At 41.7% G+C, this 23,482-nt stretch overlaps 2 long non-coding RNA genes across 2 annotated transcripts; one reads left to right on the forward strand and one right to left on the reverse strand.

Annotated features, from left to right (window-relative positions):
• Positions 1-2,883: 2,883 nt before the first annotated feature.
• LOC149124548 (uncharacterized) lies at positions 2,884-14,359 on the reverse strand. The gene is made up of 3 exons (XR_016212841.1): positions 14,226-14,359; positions 8,063-8,163; positions 2,884-6,157 (listed from the first exon to the last, which is right to left on the reverse strand). It is a non-coding gene; the product is annotated as an uncharacterized LOC149124548 (long non-coding RNA).
• LOC103349081 (uncharacterized) lies at positions 14,357-22,958 on the forward strand. The gene is made up of 3 exons (XR_517285.5): positions 14,357-14,495; positions 19,393-19,484; positions 22,694-22,958. It is a non-coding gene; the product is annotated as an uncharacterized LOC103349081 (long non-coding RNA).
• Positions 22,959-23,482: the final 524 nt, after the last annotated feature.

The raw sequence follows: 23,482 nt of genomic DNA on the forward strand, positions 1-23,482 counted from the left end.
CCCAGCTCTGACCATTGCGGCCATTTGCAGAGTGAACCAGCGGACAGAAGACCTCTCTCTCTGTCTCTATACCTCTGCCTTTCAAATAAAACAAATGAAACTTAAAAAATAAAATCAGTGTTACTCCTCCTCCTAGAAAAAATGCAGTGGATGATTTAAGAGGTGGCATCTGAACTAAATCATAAAGTAAGTTTGATGGATGGAGAAAGGGGAAAAAAGTATATTCTAGCTTGTCCTAAAATACATTCCACAAAAGGACAATCATTTGTAGACATTCCTAAAAAAATCCAGTTACACCTTCCAGGAAGGAGCTGTTATTTTTGAAATACTTGTATGAAGAGGAGAAGAAATATTTAGACTATTTCATGCTAAGCACAGACTTACCTGTACCAGAAAATATTTTCTGAGCTTGTGAGTCACTTAGTTACTTGCAGAATAAAATCTTGAGAGAAACAAGATTATATTGTGTGTCAGTGACCTTGAAGATTAAATTCACTTACCTAGAACAGTTTCTGTTGACTTAAAAATACTTTATGTTGACTTGTCTAATTTTGTAATAAAAACAGAGAGCTTATTACACGGAAAATGTTCACATTGAATCACATATTCGAAGCCTTTTCCTTTTTATTTTTTTTAATTAGTGCATGTCTTCATAATTTCTAACTCCAAGCTTATTTTATTGAAGCCTTGGATTTATAACTAAATCTATTGCTATCTATGCCAATAAACTTGATATAAGTATTTTATTTATCATTGATTTTTTTTAAAGTAATGAGATTTTCTTTCCAATATCAATTTGGAGTCAAAATAGGTGATCTATACTAAAAATTTAATGAGCTTTGCTATGAAATCATTTAAAAATCACAAGAATTATTAGCTTAAAAAGAGTTTATTTTTATTACCAAATATTTTAAAAATAATAATTCTACCTTTTAAGATTCATGTGACCTTTCATACTTAAATATACACACACATGTTTGAGGTTAAAAGGAAGACTTTGACTTCTTTAAAGTTAAAAAATAGATTTAGTAGATAATTATTATTTTTAATATCATAGTTTCATTAAAATCTCCTCTGTCGCCTGTTTGTTCTTCCACTTTACGTGCTTTATCTTAACTACTTTTGCGTATCGACCTCATTTGCTCAGGCAGAGATAAGAGTAGTGGGTAAGAAAAAAATGTACTTTAGTACGTATTTCAAGTCAACAAATACTTACAGAATGCTTACCTTGTACACAGGATTACGCTAGGTAGTCTGGAGAATATGAGAGTAATGTGATATCTAATCATTGTTCTCAATCTGGTATAGAGAAATTAAATGAATAGGGAATTGCAAAACAATGCGACATGGGAATAAATGCTAATGAGAGGCACAGCCAGCAACTCAGACTTTCAAAGGAGGGACTAGATTGAGACAGAATGGTGAGAAGGAAGATTTGGCCCTTTGGGGCTGAGTTTTAAGAGTCTGATGAGTAGAAAAGAGAAGCAAACACAAAAACATGAGGGCAGTGGCATGGACAGAAGGAGGGTATTGTATTTGAAGTTCTTTTTTTTTTTTTTTACAGATTTATTTTATTGTTTATTTGAAAGGCAGAATTAGAGAGAGTGAGAGCTTCCTCTGCTGTTTCACTCTCAAAATGGCTGCAACAGCCAGAGCTGGGCCAATCCAAAGTCAGGAGCTAGGATTTTCTTCTGGGTCGCCTATGTATGTGGGCCATCTTCTGCTGCTTTCCCAGACACATTAGCAAGGTGCTGGATCCAAAGTGGAACAGGCAGGACTCGAACCCACGTCTGTTAGGAAAATGGCGAATCCTAGCCATCCTAGGCTCTAGCCCCCACCGCCATTGCTGGAAGCCAGGTGGCCACAAGGCCCAACCACTGGTGTCAAGCTCCACCCCCATCCTAACGGGATTCGCTGCTCCCACTTCCCTGCCTGTCCTCTGGCAAAGTTTTAAAAGGACCTATTCCTGAACACATGGCTCTCTTTCTCTCTCTCCCTCTCTCTTGTCTCCTCTCCTCTCTTGCTCCCCTCTCTCCTTCCCCTCGCTTGCTCTCTCTTCTCTCTGTGCTCCTCTCTCCTCTCCCCTCTTTCTCTCTTACTCTCTTTTTCCTTCCTCGCCCCTTCCCTCCGGCCTGCTGGGTTCTCCCCAATAAACCCTTTCCCTTACTCTGGTGTTTGGTGTTTTGTGGGGACCTTACATTGGTGCCGAAACCCGGACCTTACAACGTCCATATGGGGTGCTGACACTGCAGATGGAGATTCAACCCTGTGTACCACAGCACTGGCCCCTGAAGTTCTACTATGACCAGACTGAAATAAACTCTCAGTTAGGAGAGCGTGAGGTAAAGCTGAAGTAATTAGGAGCCAGTTGGAAGCAGTAATTGAAAGTGAGCAATGGGGAAGCATGGGAATATCATGAAATGGAAGGGGATGACCCAGCAAAGCCAATTTGGGGTAGATGAATACTGTGGCTCTGTGTAGAATGAATACTAGGGGGCCGGCATTGTGGCACAGCAGGTTAAAGCCACTGGTTTGAGTCCTGGCAGCTCCACTTCTGATTCAGCTCTCTGCTATGGCCTGGGAAAGCAATAGAAAGCAGTAGAGGATGGCCCAAGTCCTTGGGCCCCTGCACGTACATGGGAGACCTGAAGGAAGCTCCTGGCTCTTGGCTTCAGATCGGCACAGTTCTGGCTGTTGTGGCCATCTGGAGAGTGAACCAGCAGATGGAAGACCCCTCTCTCTGTCTCTACCTCTCTCTGTAATTCTGTCTTTCAAGTAAATAAAATAAATCTCTTAAAAAAAAAAAAAAAGGAAAAAAAAGACTGAATATTAGAAGAGCAGCACAGTCAGTGTTTCATCTCTCCAAATGTGAGACAATGGGAACTAGAATTGTTATGCAGAGATTATTAGGCTGAGATGGTCTCAGATCCTTGAACTCTTATGTAAACAAAGTAAACCCCAATTCAATGTAATCAATAAAAGGAAACTTAGATTTAACCAATCAGAAACTGCCAGCTAACTTCTAACTAGGGACTTTCCACTTTGACCAACCAAGAAAAAATATATTTTCTTTGTCTTCCCTCTGAGAACACCTTATCAGTTCTCTTCTCCACCCCCTACCCCCACCCCACCCAAGCTGGGGGAACACTGAGCCATTTGCAGGCTGTCTAGTGATGGCCAGTTCATGAATTGCTGATGTTCAAATAAACTCATTAAAATTTAAATATGCATACATTTATCTTTTAATAGAACTGTAGTGATAGAAGAAAAATAGAAAAGAAAGAACTGATAGGAAAAAATCAAGGAAGAAAATCAACAGGATTTGTGTGGTGGCTAATTGGAGACAGCTTTTATACTTTTTTATTTTGATTTGTAATTAGTTTTCAGCAGATTCAATGTGGTTTGTGGCTACAATTCTATGAACATAATGATATCCCCTTCCTCACTCCCTCCCCCTGTCTCCCTTTCACCCTCCTTCCTTCTCCCTTTCTTTCCAGTTCTTGAGTGTATATGCAAACATAACTATAAACTTCCAATCTCAATTTGCTCAGAATCTCCTCCCACCCAAACACATTCTTCCTTCTGATTTCTTACCTCAACAAATGGTATCTTCGTACATCTAGATACCCAAACTAAAAACCTAGTTGGGGGATGGTGCCAATTCTTCACTCTTCTCTTCCCTCCACCCCATTTCTAATCAATCACAAAGTGCTAATATCCTGTGTTTATTCTCAAAGCCACCCATTTCTCTCCAACTTTTGGCTATTTCCCTAGTCAAGGTCATCCTTAGCTTTTTTCTACATTATCCCTAAACTCCTAAATAGTCTCCCTGTCTCTCATCCCATTGCTTCCCAATACATTCTCAAAACCATAGCCAGATTTATGTTTCAAAAAAATGTGAATCTGCCAGTAGAGCTACTGCTTGGACATTAGTTTGGGTGTCCCCTGAAGGCCCATGTGTTATACTTGGTCCCCAGAGTGTTCTATAAATGATTGGTGGACCAATGTTAACAGCTAATGGATTAAAGGCAAACCTTACCCCAACAAGACTGTCTGAAGGCAGTAACTTTGGGAAGTGATTAAATCGGATTAGGTGGTTATGGTGGTGCCCCATGATCAGATCATGGTGGCAGTATAAGGAGGATCACATACACAGACTAGGAGTTTGCCCCCTCTTTGCCTCCTGGCCCACTGTGTGATCCCCTCTTCCACACATCCACTGCTGTTGCCAGCCTCCAAGAACCAACAGTGGAGCTTGCTCAATCTTGGACTATGGACATCCAAAACAGTGAGCCAAACTAAACCTTCTTCCTCCATAAGTAGCTTATCTCGGGTATTTTGTGATAGTGACAAGAAGCTGATGAATATAATCACACATGCAAACAAAACGTAGCTTCTTCATTTTCTTTCATTGTTGTGGATCCTCATCTCACAGAATAAGGGAGGGAAGTGGAAAGCATTTAACACTTGCCAATTGAGCACACTTTCATTTCTTCTATTTTTAAGTTGGTTTCATAGTTCAAACTTCCCCGGAATTTTGTGTTCACTCACATGCTTCATCTCATCTTTTCAACAACACAATCAGCCCTGTAGCAGCTGAGAACTTTCCCCCAGACTTTGAAAAGATGAGATTCCCTCAGGTGATCATTTCTCAATAGTAGCTCCCTTTTCACTCAGCGATTCTCTGAATCTATTATCCTTTCTCTGTGTGTAAACTTGGCTTACTTGGAAACACACAAGGCAAGACTATTCTCTGTTAAGGTTCAAGTTATGTAGCCGGTGCTTACGGGCTTTGTGACCTGGTAAAACCCACCAAACCAGCTACTGAGAGGATCCAAGATGGTACGTGAGGGTGGCAGTGAGGTGATCTCCAAGAACTTTGAACACGAATGTTCAGATTATTTTGTGAATATTAGATAATTTTTGTCTTGCAGGGAATTTTTTTTTCCCTGAGAAAAATAACAAGTTTACTGTAAAATGAATCTTACATTTAAAAACCAAGGTGACTGGAGACATAGTAGTTACTACTTTTATCTATTTGGCATTCCTTCACCCCTTCTCCATATGTTAACAGGCACTCTACCAACTTTATAACAGAGAATTACGGGCCTCATTATGGACTCTCATGTCTTCCTGGACACAGCCATCCGTGCAGGGATGGATACATGATCCAAACAGAACTACTGAGACTCTTCCCAGAATTTCTTTGCTGGGGCTGCCAAGAGGAGACTCTGTTGTTTCTCAGGTCATTAAGTCAAGGGCTCCCTGGAGACATATCACCCGCTCCTGCACTCCTTCCACAGTGCAGAAAGCCAGGCTGCCATGGAAGAGAACAGAGCTGGCCTCAGGAGGAGGCAGAGACAAGACAGACAGCAGAGAGCCCTAACAGCCTTCAGCTCTCCAGTGCTAATCATTGCTGGGGCCAGTGAGATCCTCGCCCTCTCATTTTGGCTACCTGTTTTTTGGAGGGTTTTGTTTTTCATCAGTATAGTTTCTTTTGCCTTTTTTGTTAAGAGCATTTATTTATTTGAAAGGCAGAGTTACAGAGAAAGAGGAGAAAGAGAGAGAGAGAGAGATCTTCCATCCACTGGTTCGCTCCCCAAGTGGTCACAACAGCCGGGACCAGACCAAAACCAGGAGCCAGGAGCTTTTCTGGGTCTCCACGTGGGTGCAGGGGCCATCTTCCACTGCTTCCCCAAGCCATTAGCAGGGAGCTAGATCAGAAGCGGAGCAGCTGGGACTTGAAATGGCACATGTGGGATGCCAGCACTGCAGGTGGAGGCTTAGCCTTCTCTGCCACAGTGCTGGCCCCTCCTTTTGCTTTGTAAGCTAAGGTGGGCTTCTATTACTGCAACCACGAGGCGGTAATTGAGGACGCAATTCATGATCTTTGTAATCATCATTAGGCTTTGGGATCAGACAGATGAAAGATCAAATTCTTTTTCACTAATTATCATACGTCTTCAGATACATTATTTCACTCTCAGATTCAAGTCTACAACCAGGAAGCAGGAACATTTACTTTACATAGTTTGCGGAGATTCCTGGATATAATGTGTACATCAGCTCATGGCACCAGAAGATGTCAAATAATGATTTCTGCTGCTGCTGTGGTGGTGGTGGCGGCGATTGTTCTCATCATCCTTGGTCTCACGATCTGAGAGGGAAACATTGCTTTCAGGCCGCAGCATCTTAACTCTGACCCCAAATTCCCAAAAACGCCGCTTGATACGGTCCACTGGGCAGTTCCTCTAAGACAGCTGTGCTGTGGCAGCTGAGGCAACTGAGAGCCCCTTCCTCTGCTGCCTTGGCGGCTGCTTCCCAGTGTTCTCCTTGTCTGTGGCGGCTGGCCCTCAAGGAAGTGTTCCTGTCCTCTGCAGCCAGACTGCACACTCGAGCACCCACATCGGCCAGGCAGGGAGACAAACGGGAGAGACAAGATGATTAGGGGACAGGTGGAGTGCAGGGACTTGCTGAACCACAGACGGCACGCCTTGTCTTCTCAGCCCCAGCCCACTGGTGCGCGGAATGTTCATTGCCTCTTGTCCAGTAACGTTCTAGATCCGTCCTGAGTCTTGTATGACTGTAGTATTCTACTCTCTTTTTGATGCTTCCACCTTGTCGTCTACCTTGTCCCCAGAAAATAGTGCTGGACAAAGGACTACTTACAGTAACATCCCCTGAGAAACAAAGACGTCCTCCTTTGTGAAATTTTCCTTTTTCTATTTCAAAAACCCCCTCTTTTCTCCACAAAAACCTTGCTTGAAATACAGAAGCTAGTGGCCAGTGTTGTGGTGCAGCAAATTAAGTTGCTACTCTACTTCTGAGTCAGCTTCCTGCAAATGCATCTGGGAAGGCAGCAAATGATGGCTCAGGTACTTCAGCCGCTGCCACCCACACAAGAGACCAGGATGGAGTTCCTGGATCCTGGCTTTGGCCAGACTCAGACCTGACTTTTGAGGGCATTTGGAGAGTAAACCAGAGGATGGAAGATCTCTCTCTCTCTCTCTCTCTCTCTCTCTTGCTATGCCTTCAAAATAAGTAAAAAAAAAAATAAACCTTTGTTTAAAAAAATTAACACAAACACACACAAAGCTATACCTCACTTTCTCGTTTCTCCATACCCAATAGACATGTCTTACAGCAATTTTAAAGAATCTAGAGGCCGGCGCCATGCCTGCAGTGCCTGCATCCCATATGGGCACCAGGTCGAGTCCTGGCTACTCCACTTCCAGTCCAGCTCTCTGCTGTGGCCTGGGAAAGCAGTGGAAGACGGCCCAAGTGCTTGGGCCTTGCACCTGCTTAAGAGACCTGGAAGAAGCTCCTGGCTCCTGGCTTCGGATCGGCACAGCTCTGGCCCTTTTGCAGCCATTTGGAGAGTGAACCAGCGGATGGAAGACCTCTCTCTCTCTCTCTCTCTCTCTGCCTCTCCTTCTCTTTGTGTGTAACTCTGACTTTCAAATAAATTAATTAATTAAAAAAAAAAGTCTAACACATTGTTGTCTACCCCAGTGTGGAGGTACATTTATTCTTACTGTAAATGCATTAATTTAATTGGTACCTAATCACATTCTTTCCCTCACCTCTGTTATTGGGTAAGCATATATTCCTTTGAAACTTTCTGAGTAAAATTGTCATTATAGAACGCCTAGGGAAGAACCACATGATGTCAGTGGGTATCTAATAACAGCTTCTAACAATCTTACATATCAATTTAGAGATACAGGGAAGACTCTAGTACCTCACAAACTCCACCAAAATGACAGTAAGAGGATTTGTTTAGGCAAAAACCCAACAGAACAACAAAATTGGAGAGGTGATCAGAGCTACCAAATTTTAGAAACCAAAGAGCAGAAAGATTAGCAATAAATGCCTTAGCAGATCTCAGAAAGCAAACAGTGGGGAAAGCCAAAAACTAATCAGATTATACCATAGAGTTTCCAAAAACCTTGGGAACTGGCAGCATCAAATGACTCTTAAATTGGGTGTGAAAGCAGGGATAAACCCCACAGGATTGATTAAAAGTGTGATTAAGAAGCAATTAAAATTCCTGTTTTCCTACCTTATCCCAGGAGAACACTAGAGGCTTCCACTCTAGAGAGGATAAAGAGAGGATCTCCAGACCACAAGATCCCAAACTCAGTCCGGGGCAATGGGACCATTCTGGAAATGAAGGAATTAAGAGGAAGTGTGTAATGTGAACATTGAGACCCAGCTTTCTCCCATTCAGCGCTCAAAGGGCTGATAGCCAGAATTATACTCCTCAGAAAAGAGATCAGAAACACTTTCTCTTGGAGAAACTAACCCAGCCTAGACAAAAGAACTGAAGACACAGGAGCAGGCATTTAGCCCAGCAGTTAAGAAGCCTATATCCCACATTGGAGTACTTTGACTCCTGGTTCCAGCTCTCGACTCCACTCCCTATTAATGCAGGCCCAGGGAGGCAGCAGCAACAGTGCAAGTCGTTGGGTTCTTGCCAACCACATGTGAGACTTGGATTGAGTGCCTGGCTTCTGGCTTGGGCCTGGTCCAGCCTTGGTCACTGTTGTCATTTGGGGGATGAATCAGCAGAATTTCTCTCTCTGTTTCTCAAATAAATAGGCAATTTTCAAGGATAAAACAACAATGACAACAAAAAGCACACAAGAGTGAGGAGGCCTGTAGACACAGTTCTGCATCTGCAGAGTCAAGCAACCCCATAGATCAAAACACCTTTTTTTTTTTTTTTTTTTTTTTTTTTTTTTTGATAGGCAGAGTGGACAGTGAGAGAGAGAGACAGAGAGAGAAAGGTCTTCCTTTGCCGTTGGTTCACCCTCCAATGGCCGCTGCTGCAGCCGGCGCACCGCGCTGATCCGATGGCAGGAGCCAGGAGCCAGGTGCTTTTCCTGGTCTCCCATGGGGTGCAGGGCCCAAGCACTTGGGCCATCCTCCACTGCACTCCCTGGCCATAGCAGAGAGCTGGCCTGGAAGAGGGGCAACCGGGACAGAATCCAGCGCCCCGACCGGGACTAGAACCCGGTGTGCCGGCGCCGCAAGGTGGAAGATTAGCCTAGTGAGCCACGGCGCCGGCTCTCAAAACACTTTTGTAAAAAATCTGCACCAAACATGTACAGATGTTTTTTCTTGTTATTATTCCCCAAATAATACAGCATAGCAATTATTTACACAGCATTTCTACTGTTAGGTGTTATAAGTAAGCTAGGCTTGATTTAAAGGCTAGGAAAATGTTCTTGGATTTTACACAAATATGATGTCATTTTATAGAAGGGACTTGAGTATCTTCAGATTGTACTATCTGCAGGGGTCCTGTACCCAGTTCCCTGGGGACACGGAGGTAAAACTATATATACAAACTGAAGGCCTGCTAAGAACCCCTCTCCCAAGTGTGTTCAGCCCTTCATCTTTGCTCTCTGAGCTAACCAGAGTCTATTATGTCCTTGTATTTTATTTATTTATTTATTTATTTATTTTGACAGGCAGAGTTAGACAGTGAGAGAGACAGAAAGGTCTTCCTTTGCCGTTGGTTCACCACCCGCTATGGCTGGCACGTTGCGGCTGGCGCACTGCACCTATCCGAAGCCAGGAGCCAGGTGCTTCCTCCTGGTCTCCCATGGGGTGCAGGGCCCAACCAAGGACTTGGGCCATCCTCCACTGCACTCCCTGGCCACAGCAGAGAGCTGGCCTGGAAGAGGGGCAACCGGGACAGAATCCGGCGCCCCGACCGGGACTAGAACCTGGGGTGCTGGCACCACAGGCGGAGGATTAGCCTAGTGAGCCGCGGCGTTGGCAACACTATATCTCTTTTAAAAATTATTTTATTTATTTGAAAGGCAGAGTTGCAAAGAGAGGTTGAGGGAGAGAGAGAGAGAGAGAGAGAGAGATCTTCCATCCAGTGTTCTCAGAAGTAAGTTAGCAACCAAAACAGAAAAAAATTCAGAGACTTAAAAAAATAGAGAGTTTGAAACTTCCAAACCAAAATAGCAGAAATGAAAAACTCAAGAGAAGACAAGAAGATCACCTTAAGGTGATAGCCCAGACCGGCCAAAAGACGGCAGTGGAAAATTGACAGACTAGATCCAAATGAGAGGATTATTTCAGCAAGTTCCTCTTCCAAACAATAAAAGAACAGGGAGAATTTCTGGAGTGAAACCATCCATAAAATAATTGAAGAGAGCTGTCCTGAACTGAGAGGCAAGTTTCCTAATTAAACGGACCTCCGAATGAATTCCTCTTGCAATGCGGGAAGAAAGCTGCACGCCAAGATACCTCACCGGGAGATTACAAAAGGGAAGAATGTGGTCCTACAATTTTCCAGAGAGAGAAAAATGGGCTTCACACAAAGCATCGGGATCATGGGGCTGGTGCTGTGGCACAGGAGGTTAAGCTGCCGCCCTCTGCAGTGCTGACGACCCATATGGGCACCAGTTCAAGTTCCGGCTGCTATACTTCTGATTCAACTACTGCTAATGCACCTGGGAAAGCAGCAGAGGTGGCCCAAGTCCTTGGGTACCTGAGCCCATGTGGGAGACCCCGAAGAAACTCCTGGCTCCTGGCTTCAGCCTATCTCAATCTTGGCTGTTGCAGTCATTTGGGGATGGGAGATTCTCTCTCTCTCTCTCTCTCTCTCTCTCTCTCTCTCTCTCCTCTCTTTCTGGAACTCTTGACTTTCAATTAAATAAGTACATCTTTAAAAAAAGGAATTGGGATCAGTATGACATTGGACTTCTTAGCTAAAGCATCAAACAATTAAGCAATATATTCTAAATTCCATGGGAAAATGCTTCCTAACCCGGAAATCCATTCACAAAAAACATTAGCTAAATATGAGGGTAGAATAAAGACAGAGCCAGACATTGCAAGTCTCAGAATATAGACAAATGTTGCTTGGCAGTAGGAATATGTCCTCAGAAATGTGTATTAGGGGTTTACCTTATGGTTTGAATCAAAGAGTTAGTGAGTGAGTGAGTGAGTGAGTGAGTGAAAGGCAGAGTGACAAAGAGAGGCAGCCACAGAGAAAGAGATCTTCCATCTGCTGGTTCATTCCCAAAGGCTGTAACAGCCAGGATTGGACCAGGCAAAAGTCAAGAGCCACAGGAACTCTGTCATATTCTCCTACAAGGGTGGCAGGAGCCCAAGCACTTGCGCCATCTTCCACTGCCTTCACAGACACACTAGCAGGAAGCCAGATCAGCAGTAGAGCAGCTGGGACTCAAACCTGCATTCTGATATCGTATGCAGGCATCCCAAGTAGTGGCTTAACCTGCTGTGCCACAATGCCAGCCCCCTACCGTGTGAATCATACCCAAGATATGTGAGGTCACTGCCAGCATAAGAGAGCACACTGTTTAATGCACACTTTCTTTCATAAGTAGGAGTACACACGAAAATAATGATGAAAAAACATGGTATTAATACACCAACCGGGAACAGAGTCCTTTATTATCATTATCAAGTGCTATGTGCTGTACAGAACTGTGTTGTTTCATACGACTGGCAAAGCAATGGGTTTGTTTATAGCAGCAGCATCACACACATGTGAGTAATACATTGTGCTATGTCACAAGGCCAATGGAATTTTTCAGCTGCCTCACAATCTTATGTGAACACTGGCATGTGCGGCCCACCATTGTCCAAAACTGCATTACACAGCGCTGTTTGTGTGAGTATTTGCTTGCCTTGCACGGATTTGCAGAAAGCAATTGGAGGATATGCAATATCAAAATGAGGAAACAAACCAAGGACGAATAATGCCTATGATCCACAAAAAACAGAGACAAGGGAATCCCCGAAGGACAGCAGAAGGGAACAAAACTTACGTAGGAAATGAGAAGTACTAATAGTATGCTTATATTCTATCATTCTACTAATACACATATAGTAAAGCATTATAATATATAGTACGTTATTCTATAATAATCATACAAAGGCTGAATTTTAATAGGATCAAAATCATAGCCCAGCTCAATTTAAAACACAGAAGTGAGGTGGGCATTGCAGTCCAGTGGGCTTAGCTGCTGCTTACGAAGCCCACATCCCATAACGGAGCACCAATTCAAATCCCAGCTGCTCTGCTTGCAATCTTGCTCCTTGCTAATGCATCCTGGGAGGCAGCAGAGATGACTTACGTGACTGGGGCCCTGCCATCCACATGGGAGACCCAAATGGAGTTCTGGGCTTCCTGGTTTTGACCTGGCTGAGCCCTAGCTCTCGCAGGCATTTGAGGGGTAGGCCAGAGGAGGGACATCTCTCTCTGTCTTCCCCTCCCTCTGTTCCTTTGTCTTTTAAGTAGATGAAGATAAATACACATTTTTATAAATGTATCAATGATAGAAAGGGTGAAACCTGGATGAATGGAATGGGAGAGGGAAGAGATGGGAATATAAACATTATTTAGAGAGGAGGTAAGCACCACCCTACCCAGAGCAGTTAACAGATGTGACAGCATTTGCCCATGAAGAAAGGAAAATGGAAAAGATTGGAGGAAGGGAATGTGCAGACAGAGGCCAGAGAGGAAGAAGATACAGAAAGAACGATGATTTTCAAATAAATCTTGTCCCACTGTTGGACTGAGTTACGTGCGTTTACAATTTTCTTAAACACAAAAGCTAAAAACAATGTTGACCAATGTCATTTCAGACTATTCCTAGTTAATGAAGAAACTAAATCATGAGAAAAAGTGTTAACAACCAGCAACATGTCTGTCACATAGTAACTGCTTACACTTTTTATGTAAAAATCAATGATCAATTAAAGCATGCTACAAAGCTTCCATCACGCTCTCTGTCAAAGGGCAAAATTACGACAATTCCAGTTTAAAGCTATTCACTGCTTTGTGATTCTAGACTTGAGCAACGTTTCTTCCTACTAGATAGGCTCCATGTTCCAGTGAGTCAGGCAGAGGTTAGTTTTCATAGAAAAGAGCTGGGGAAAGCAGAGGCAAAAACCAACCAGTGGAAGGAAGGGGCAACCTTGGAAGGAGGGGGCAGGAGACAGAACAATGGAAAAATAACGGATTTGTTAGAATCAGGTTACCTTATGTTACCTTTTCGGGTAAGGATTAAGGCAGAGGGAGCTTAATTATCATACCAAAGGAAGTGGCCTGTTTGGGAAATTTTGCTGTTATCTCTGTAATCCTGATTTCTGGGAAGCTCAGCTCAACTGCTCGGTTTCAGGTTGACAAGCTGGAATTTTAGCATGATTGACTCCATTTTGATTTTTAGCCCTGTCTGTTGGGAGCCGGCTCCAAAACAATAGTCTCCTGCAACTTTTATTTAACATCCTGTGACTTTCAATTTGTGGTGTTTGTTTACGCGCAAATTCCTATTGTCAATTTAGTCATTAATAGTCCTAGCATTGAGTAGATATGAAGCAATATTTGATTCTTTAATGAACAAGCACTTAAATATAGGAAAAGAACTTATTATCTTCCATCAAAAAATTTAAAAGAAAAAATTACTCTTCCTTTTCTAAAAGAACTTTCATTTATTTGTCTTTATCTGGTTCTCACACAGCTTGCAATGTCTTTGTTACAATCTTCCTATTACATATTCAGGAAAATCTTGCTTTAAATTTCCTTAGTATATCATCAGTGCCTTTGCACTGGAAAAAAAAAAAAAAAAGAAAGAGAGAGAGAAAGAAAAAGAAAAGAAATGACTAACAATTCTTAATGCAAGATACCAGTTTCTCTGGTTCCCAGAGAAAGAATAAAATGAATGTCTCATCATAGGATTCTGAGAACAAGAAAGGGAGCTTGACTTCAGCTGTTTCCATGCAGCAGTGTGAGCTCTGGTGCCATCTGACCTCAGCAGAGAGCAGAAAGACAAGAGGTGGGCTGGGAAACCAGAGAGACAAACTAGGTGCACTTGTGACCATCCCCACCCTGGGTCTCCTTGCATAGTTTCTTCCATTGGATCGGAATGCTGTAAATTTCTAGAACACCAGACACACCCAGGTTCCAATGCAAGTACAAAAACATATTCCATCGCCAAATCCAAATTATTTTTGTATCATCTACCATTTGCGAATATGTCCTGTGCTTCCCTTTTCCCTCAGAGCAGATAAGCGGAATCAGCAATGTAGTCATTAACTAGGAAAAAGAAACCGAGATTAATGGGTTTACAAGAAACACCGCAGGGGAACAACGGACTGGTGAATGGAAGAACTCTGGTATCACCTCCCCGGCTCAATCCGAGGCTTATGCAAGAAGAGCGTGAGTAACTGCTTACCTCAACTTCGCTGGCAGGCGAGAACAACATGTCCTTCCTCCTCCTGAGCCTGCTGTGAAAACTGGAAAGATAACATCTGAAGAGTCTTAAATACTTGGAAAAAAACGATACCATAGAAACTTGATATTATCACCACACTCCAGGGTAGCCTATGTTTTCTTCATACACAGGGCAAACAAATTCTTCCATAGCAGGTCTACACTAATTTGGAAAGCTAAGGAACCTTGGTCTGCTTCATGAGTAAATCTCTTATCAAGAGCTTCACAGAAGGTAAAATTTAGCCTTCCGTTTTGTGCATGTGTTTGATTTTGATAAATGTTACACATATTCATGTGACAGAAATACTTGGTCAAAAGCCTTAACCAAGGATGAAAGCTAAGGTTTTACAAATGTTGTGTAAATATTGCATGAGGTTTGGAGCAAATAGGAAAGTATACTTTCAGGGTTTTTTTTTTTTTTCTCTCTCTTACTTCATTTTGCAATTTTAAAGTCACTGATACCTTTAAAACATAATTCTTAAAAACTTATCAAAAAGGCAAATATGACCACATGGTCCTTACTTCCTAAGATAAAGGATTTTACTAATAGGATTGTGCCTAAGAAATCAAAATGTTATCTTCTGAAATGCAAGTTCCAATCCATTTTCCCAATGGCAAATTTCCAGGGAAGAATTCTATGAAAAATGTTGTAAATGGCTAAATATGGGTCGAGTCATACGTTGCAAGTTGAGTGCCAACTCTAATTGTTAGTCACTTCTAGAGCATCAGATTGAACAAATTCTGAGGTCACATCTACTGTCAGCAATAAAGAGCATTGTGATCAACTAATATAAAACAAGTACTTCTTAAAGAATGTGGTAACACTTTCTATGTTAGTTACACTGTCAAACTTTGATGAGATTTTATTTTTAAGATATTTATTTGTTTGAAAATCAGAGAGAGAGAGAGAGAGAAAGGGAGAGACAGAGAGAAAGAGAGAAAGAGAGCTCTTCCATCTGTTAGTTCACTCCCAAGATGACCACAATGGCCAGGGCTGGGCCAGGCTAAAATCAGAGCCAGGGTAACAGGGACCCAAACGCTGGGGCCATCTTCCGCTGCTATCCCAAGCACATTAGCAAGGAGCTTGATAGGAAGGGAGCATCAGGGACATAAACCAGCACCCGTCTGGGATGCTGGCATTGCAGGCAGTGGCTTTACCTGCTACGCCACAGCACTGGCCCCTTAGATGAGATTTGTACTCATATTAAGCAGTATTCTCCAAAGAAACAACCAACATTCAGGGTGTATGTGTGTGTGTGTGTGTGTGTGTGTGCAGTGTGAGTGTGTATGTGTAGACCAAATTCCTACTTCCTTGGGAGGCCTCAGTCTTTCCCTAAAGGTGTTCAATTGGTTGGACACAGCCCACCCACGTTAAGGAAGCACTCTGCTTTATTCAAAATTGACTGATTTAAATGTTAATCACATCTTTTAAAAAAAAATTCACAACACCCACATTCATGCCTAACCAAGTTGACATATAAACTAACAAGCACAGTGTTCATTCATAGCTGACAGACCTATGCTTTTGACATTTCCTCCCCCCACCAAAAAAAAAAAAATCCCAGTATTTCTCACAACAATCCTCCTATGAATGCATTATTATTCACTGCTCATAGAGAGGCAAATCTAGCAAGGATGTTAAGCAACTGTCATAAGGCCAGCAACAAATCAGTGGAAATAGGGACAGATTCAAACTCTAGAAAATTGACTGTCGAATCTATCATGTTTTGTTCTATGCGGAAAAGACCTGAAGGGAGTTTATTCAATGATACTTTTTTGGAGTGAGATGACTTACAGGTTTAGCAAAAAAATAAATCTTAACCAGATGTTTCTTGGCTCTCAATTCTTCAAACAGCGTCTCTTTACATAGGCTCCACAAAATCTCCCTCTGCTTGCTTTTTCTCCCCTCTGCATACAAATACACACAGACCCCACTCAACTCTATACTAAACGTAAACCACATGGCTATCTCCCCACTGAACTCTCCCTGATTTCATCCCATTTCTTAAGCTCTGCCTCCCACTGTCTTTCTGCTCCACTCCTTCCACAGAATTCAAAACTCACAAGTGATGGCTAAACGCAACTTTCTATCCTTTGCTCGGGTGCATGTCTGAACTCTCTTGGTGATGTATGGTGTCACTGACAGCGCCTGTTTCTTAAGACACTCTCCTGTCTCTGCACAGCTGTGATGATGATCCTGCATGATCCTTCTTCCTTTTCTGTTTCTTCCAACAGAATTGTTCTCAATCTTGGGATTCTGTGCCCCTTGAACATCTCCCTTCATCCTCCACAACACGGCTCAGCAAACTCTCTGTAAAGGACTGGATGATAAATACTTTAGACTCTGCAGCCACAGAGCCTCTGCCACAAATACTCAGCTTCATTGTACCTCCAAAGCAGACAGACAATATAAAAAAAAAAAAAAAAAAAAAGGCATGTGACTGTGTTTCAATGGTTTATTTATAGACACTAAATTTGAATTGCATACAGTTTTAGGATATCACAAAATAGTATTCTTGCTTTAAAACTTTTGCAATAATGGAACCATCATTCATAGCTCACAGGCCATAGTGAAACAGGCAGTGTGCCAGGAAGTAGATTGTGATACCTGATCTACACTATGAAATCTAACTCATCTTTAAAATCTAGCTTAGATTCAACCCTCTCCCTAGAGTGGTTTTTAGGCACCCATCTTCTTCCTCTGAGTAAGTATGTCTCATCAATCCAACTTGGCAACTGTCATTATTGTCTAATTCTGATTTTCTCTGATCTCTAAAAAATGTGTAAGTATTTTACTGGTTTTATACCTTTCACGTATCTACCACCTTGTCTTTTGCAAGAGACTACCAATCCCTTATGGAGAGAAAGAATGCCTTGCATGTATTTAACCATCATGGTACCTTGCAGATTGTAGGTGGATGGTTCATAATATTTTGTGATGCAATAATTTCTTTTTTTAACTTTTGTAGTATACTATTAACATCAAAAATATATTTTGAAGTATCATATGACATTAAACTTCTGTTTTGCACAATACATTGAATAAATAAACAACTGAATGAATGAAAATCTTAGCGCCAGCTCTATCTAGCACTGCCAAAGCTTTCATGTACATTATTTCAGTTATCTCTCATGACAGTCCAATGGTGTAGGTGGCATTTATCCCCATTTTATGAAAAAAGAAACTAAAAGGCAGGTGAATTCTCCATATCATTCCGAGCTTCTAACTTCAAACCCCATACTGGTATATTTTCTTCCATTCAAAAGGAAGAATTAAATAGTCTTTTCTCTAATACCGTGATTACCATCATCCTTCTAGGAACCGTATCATCATAGATGAAGAGAATAGAATCAAGAATGAATGTCAAGTTCACAAATGCCTGATGAGTTTATTTTGTACTGCTCTTCTACCAGAAATCATGTCTGGCCTTGACCTTTCCCTGTTCTTAACTTTCAAAATCTAATCTATCATCCGTTGCTGATTCCGTATCTTTTCTGTGCTAAATCACTTCAAAATACTAATCTTGAGTCTTGCCTCCTTTCAATTAATTCTTCATTCTCTGTCAGAACAACCCTTCTAAAACACAGCTCACTCATGTTACTCCCCCTGCTTACCCCTTCAAAGACATCCTTTGGGCCTTAGAAGGAAGCTCCCCCACTGCAGTGTTGTATCTGCACCCTACTGATCCCCTGCCTCATGCCATTTTAGTGGTCTATCAGCACTCTGTTGATTCCCTGCCTCACCTCATACCACAGACATCCCTGTGCTCTGTGCTCCAGTTTCTTAAAATTGCTCCACCATGTGACAGTCTCTGTATTTAGCCATGCCCTCATGTCTTCTAGGGAGATTTTTGTTGTCTTTTTCAGTAAATGGGAAGAAAAAGGAAGACCATTATGGAATGCCAGTGAGGATCATGACAGGATGCAGGATCCCCTGGCATAGGGCCTTCTACTTACAGTTCTCCCCTCCTTCCTCTTAACCCACATAATCCTCATTCACTCTTCAAGGCTCATCTTTTTTTTTTTTTTTTTAAAGATTGGTTGATTGATTGATTTGAAAGGCAGATCAGCAGAGAGAAGGGGAGAGACACATACAGAAAGAGTTGTTCCATCTACTGGTTCACTTCCCTAAATGCCTACAATAGTCTGGCCTGGGCCAGACTAATACCAGGAGCCAGGAACTCTATCTAGGTCTCCAAGATGCAATAGCAGGAAGCTGGATTAGAAGCACAGTATTGTCAGGATTTGAACCAGGCACTCTTAATAGGGGATGCAGGTGCCCAAGTGCTGGTTTTTAACTTGCTACAGCATAACACTAGCCCCCAAGGATCATCTTTGGAATAAATGAATGAATGACTTCTTTTCTGATCATAATACCATCCTGTGATGAACATTTCTTCCTTTATATTGTTTTACCTATCCACTTCTAGCTCTTTTACCTTATTTTACAAGGAGGTCTTCTGCCTCTGCACATTTAGTTATCTGATCAGTAACCTCACCTCCCAGTGTGTATATCAACTGCTGAAGGGGTTGTTCAGGGCTTTTTCCATCCTCCACTCTGTATATTCCTAGATAATCAAATGATGCACATCAAAAATGGTTGCTGATGGAAAACTATTTACATCTCCTTGACACAGATAGGTCTGTCTACCAACTCATCATATTATTCTTCTTCCAGAATATTCCTTCATGAATTTCCCACAAGTCTCAACACCAATAACCCCTCAACAGCTTTCAAAGACCTTATAGGTTCAAGTCACACAAGTGAATCTTGACCTGTAGTAGACATAGAGATGTGCTCCCCAGTCTCCTTTCACAGAAAGATTTTCTATTCAGTCACAGGGTATGATCAGCAGACAAAACTATGGCTGTCAACTCCTTCTACAGAGCAGAGTCGGGCTCTTCCCATGGAAACCACATGTGCTGGTAATGGTAGGGATGTGAAGACTCAGTCATTTAGGCCCAACCTGGAACAATTCTGACGGCTGTACCCATGCCAGAGTTCCCTGCTGGGCTAGCCAAGACTCAAGACTTCCTCTGCCCTTCTCTGCTTTCTCTACTTTCCTTCCTCAGGTACGAATTTCTGATAAATAGCTTGCACACTAAATTTCATCTCCGTTTGCTTTCAGAAATCAGAAGCTGACATATCAGCTCATCAAAAGGTGGCATGATGACCATAATGATTCATGTGGAGATCCCCAAGAAAAGAACACATCAAAGTGTAAGAGACTATTTGCCCCTACTGCTAACATATACACATCACTCATTCCTGCCCAAAATGAGAGGATCTCTTGAGATAACAGAGATCATGACCTTCTCTCTTCAGTCAATGTGTAGGGACACAATGCATTGTTACCACTTCCAATTATAACAATGTGGCTAAGTCTCCTGCAACAATGCCTTCCCTCACCCCCTATAAGTACATGTACTCACCACCCTACCATCTACCTGACAGCATCATCTGCAAAGCTGGACAGTGATTGGCTGGCAAAGTGGTCACAGGACTCTGTGTGTCCCTTTAGAAGGTCTGTAAGATCACATTAGGCAGATCCACTATGCACACCCATGGAGATTCATAACTGACTCCACTGGAACTAGAGGCTGCAAAAGCAGGACTACCTTAACTCTTGAGCTCAAAGAGCTTAAAACATGTCTGTGTGTTAACATTTGGGATTCATTCTGAGAGCTTCTCATTTTCCCACTGTGACCCACACAGTTCACCAGGATATGATTCTGTATTTGTTTCCAAAGGCTGCCATAACAAAGAATCACAAATTAAGTCACTTAAAAGAACAGAAATGGTGTTTTTCCTTCCTAGTTCTGGAGGATAGAAATCCAAATTCACAGCATCCACAGGGCAGTGCTCTCACTGAAGACTCTAGAGGAAAATTCTCCCTTGCCTCATCTAGTTTCTGGTGATTGCCAGCAACCACTTGGGTGGCAGCTGTACCATCATCTGTTATCACCTGGCCTTCCTCCATGTTTCTGTGTGTGTGTGCACGCATGTGTGTGAATATGTGTTAGTCTTGATGGTGCTGTTCTCCTCTCTGTTATGTGACTGCTCTCTCATAGACATCAGTCATATTGCATTTACATCTATCCTACTCCAGTGTGACCTCATCTCAACCTGATTACATCCACACGACTATTTCTAAATAAGGTCACATTCACAAGGACTAGAAGTTAAGAATTAACCTATCTTTTCAAGGGACAGGATTCAACTCACAACAATACTACATTAGCCCAATCTGATATTTTTTTCTTTGGATCTAATTCTCATGTTCCCTGTGTACTAACGCTATTGATAAGAGAGCCATACACAAGTGCACACACACATTTTGGCCTCCCCCTAAAAGATTGACCAGTTATGCCTAGAATGAGGGTGGGGCTGATTTTAGAACAATTCTAGGCTTAGTTTATCAATATTAATAGCCATGTAGCCTGAAATGGCATAGTAACCTAAAGTTTAAGAATCACACCCAGGACATTTTCTTGTAATTCATCATGCCTATATTTACAACATATTAAATCTACTTGCTTGACCTTGGCATAACCAAGCCAAGGAACTGACTTGAGAATGTATCCCAAAGACTTTTTTGCTTTTCACAAATCACATACATGTGAAAGCTTTCCAACCTTTTAGGTGCAATATAAAATTTCTCCCACATATAAAGAACCAATCAAATTCATTACTAAGGCTGGTATGTGAGTTGTTTTTCTAGTAGTTGTTTTCTAGTAGTCACTGATCATTGACACCCAACTTCCTGATTGGCCTGACTTAGGGGTGTGGTGTCAGGCCACAGAATACAATTGACAGGCCTGTATGTGACCTCATCTGCTCTATCCTCTCGATGATGGTGCTACTCAGTTGTGAATTATGTTGGTTCTTCTTAAGGTTACGTGCAAAACTGATCCTCATTTGAAGGGAGTTTCAGTTTTTCACATGAGACACATTTCCTTCAAAGCACAGCAATGTGAACATTATTATCATGAGCAGTTTTTTGAAGCATTCCCCAGTGGTAAGCCAGGTCAGTGGCTTTCTGCATGCCAGTCTTAATGTCAACCAACTCATGGCATGCTTTGCATTACTCTAATCAAAGACCTATCCAGATGGCATGGCATCCTAAATGATACAGTGACAAAATAATATGTTTCTCAACGTTTGAATGCAAACATGATCTTCCCTCTTAAATATGGTTTCTAGAGATGTTATTAAAGCTTCCTAATCTAAAATACCAGATGATATGTGAGATCAAAAATCTCTAAGAGAAACAATTCATCATTTTGATATGACAGAAGAGCTGATCAAGTGCCATAGATGAACAAGAGAGGTTTGCACTGGGACCTATATTGTAACTCCTTGAACCTGTTCCTTCAAAATCAATGGCAATGTTGGTTATGGGTTACAGCTAAACAACCACTCATGAGTTGCTATTCTGGGAAAAACTGTCAGAGTCGTTAGTCACCAATTACACTTCCATTGCTTTGGTTTTCATTTCATTGTTCCAGATCAGATGTCTTGAATGTGAAACCTGGTTCTGGCACTTATTATCAATGTATACATTGGCAACTCTATTAAAATCTCTGTGCCTCAGCTTCCTCTCCTGTAAAGTGGGGATGATAGTAAGCATCTCAGGGAAATAGAGATTTGAAAAGTTGGTATACGTAAAGGACTTCAATCGGTGTTGCGCAGTTAGCACACACTCTGTGTTAGCCCATCCCAACTAAAGGCATAGATTTGATTTGGTTTTGTTCACAGTACTTGGAACATTATCTAGTATATAATAGGCAGTCAATTAGGTTTTTTAATGGATGTTCTGGCTTCATTAAATCTACTAGTACTTGACATTGGATAATAACATCCTAATGGCATAAGGACACAAAATATGTAAACTTCCACATCATAGGAGGGACTTAGTTTTCACTGTAAAGGTTTGTTTTACTAACTCCTGAATATAAGGTCATAAACACATTGTTACCCATCACGGTAGATACATGAACGAAGAGTTTATGTCAAGAAGTTTCACATTTTCCTCTTCGCTGCCTATATATTATGTATAACTGCCTTGCTCCAGAAAAGGTTTAAGACAACTTCATAAAACATGTCATCCTGTCAGCATTTTACTATACACACTTTAAATGATATGAAGACGTTCTCCTACTTTATACGAAGTTCTAAAATGTACATATGTGGGTTTTTCTTCTAGAGGGCCAGAATATGTAGAGCTTAGAGAGCAAGGACACTTAGTATTTAACTGAATGAACTGACTACCCAGTGCCATTTGCGTGCAAAACGTCAATCAGAAATGGCATTAACAAGTCATGCATTGCTGAATGGCCAAAGAGCCTTCATATAGAGTAGAGCTATAAAAGCTAACCCATCAGGTGGAAAAAGACAGATCCATTACTCTTTTTTTTTTTTTTTTTCAGTTTTGCACAGAGCAAGATGTGGATCAGAAAACCCACAGCACACTGAATAATAGGTTGACGTGGAAGATTCTTTCTTCAATGGTGCATGAACTTTGGAAGGGATTGCATTCTCTCTATGCTAAATCACTCAGGGTTAAGTGATCTAGAACAATATTGTGGGGAGTGAGGTCATTTCTATACAACACGTGTGACATAGGAAAATTCTTGCTCTATGCTTGTTTCACACGATATCATAAGTTATCAAATAAATGGAAATTTCATATTACCCTGTCGATAGACTGGATCTTTTATCATTTACTCTGGTGCCAGGATGTGTGGTTTAGACCAACAAACCTCTGTCATGCCACCTACCGCCTTGTCCCTCAGCCACATCCCCTGTGGAGTGGTTGGTTCCTCCAGCTTCTCTCTAACACCTCCCTCCTCCTCCAGCTTGGGCTCTGAAGTGGAGAAGAGAGGTGTTTACTAAACTAAATGTAGCAGAAGAGCTTTATTTGGCAGATATTGATCTAGATATATTCTTTGTTTCAAATCCTCTTACACATAACTGAGAAAATATGAGGAAGAACATTTTTTAAAACTGTAGGCTGTAAGGTCAAAGTCTTAAGAGAGTCTTAGAGAATAAACACAACATTCTAGAGATGCTTTTTCTAGATCTCATTGCTTCAGAGTCAAAAGCCCTTATTTTTCTAGCATTGGCAATGTTTTGTGGAGTCGTGGTATCTTCCCTTTAGTTATTTTCCACGAGAATATTTTCGCCACCAAACCCTTCTGTGGTGTTTAAAAATGTCC

This window comes from Oryctolagus cuniculus, chromosome 9 (genome assembly GCF_051225735.1).
Source record: "Oryctolagus cuniculus isolate XC-2025 breed Fujian yellow rabbit chromosome 9, ASM5122573v1, whole genome shotgun sequence".
Classification (NCBI taxonomy): Eukaryota; Metazoa; Chordata; class Mammalia; order Lagomorpha; family Leporidae; genus Oryctolagus; species Oryctolagus cuniculus.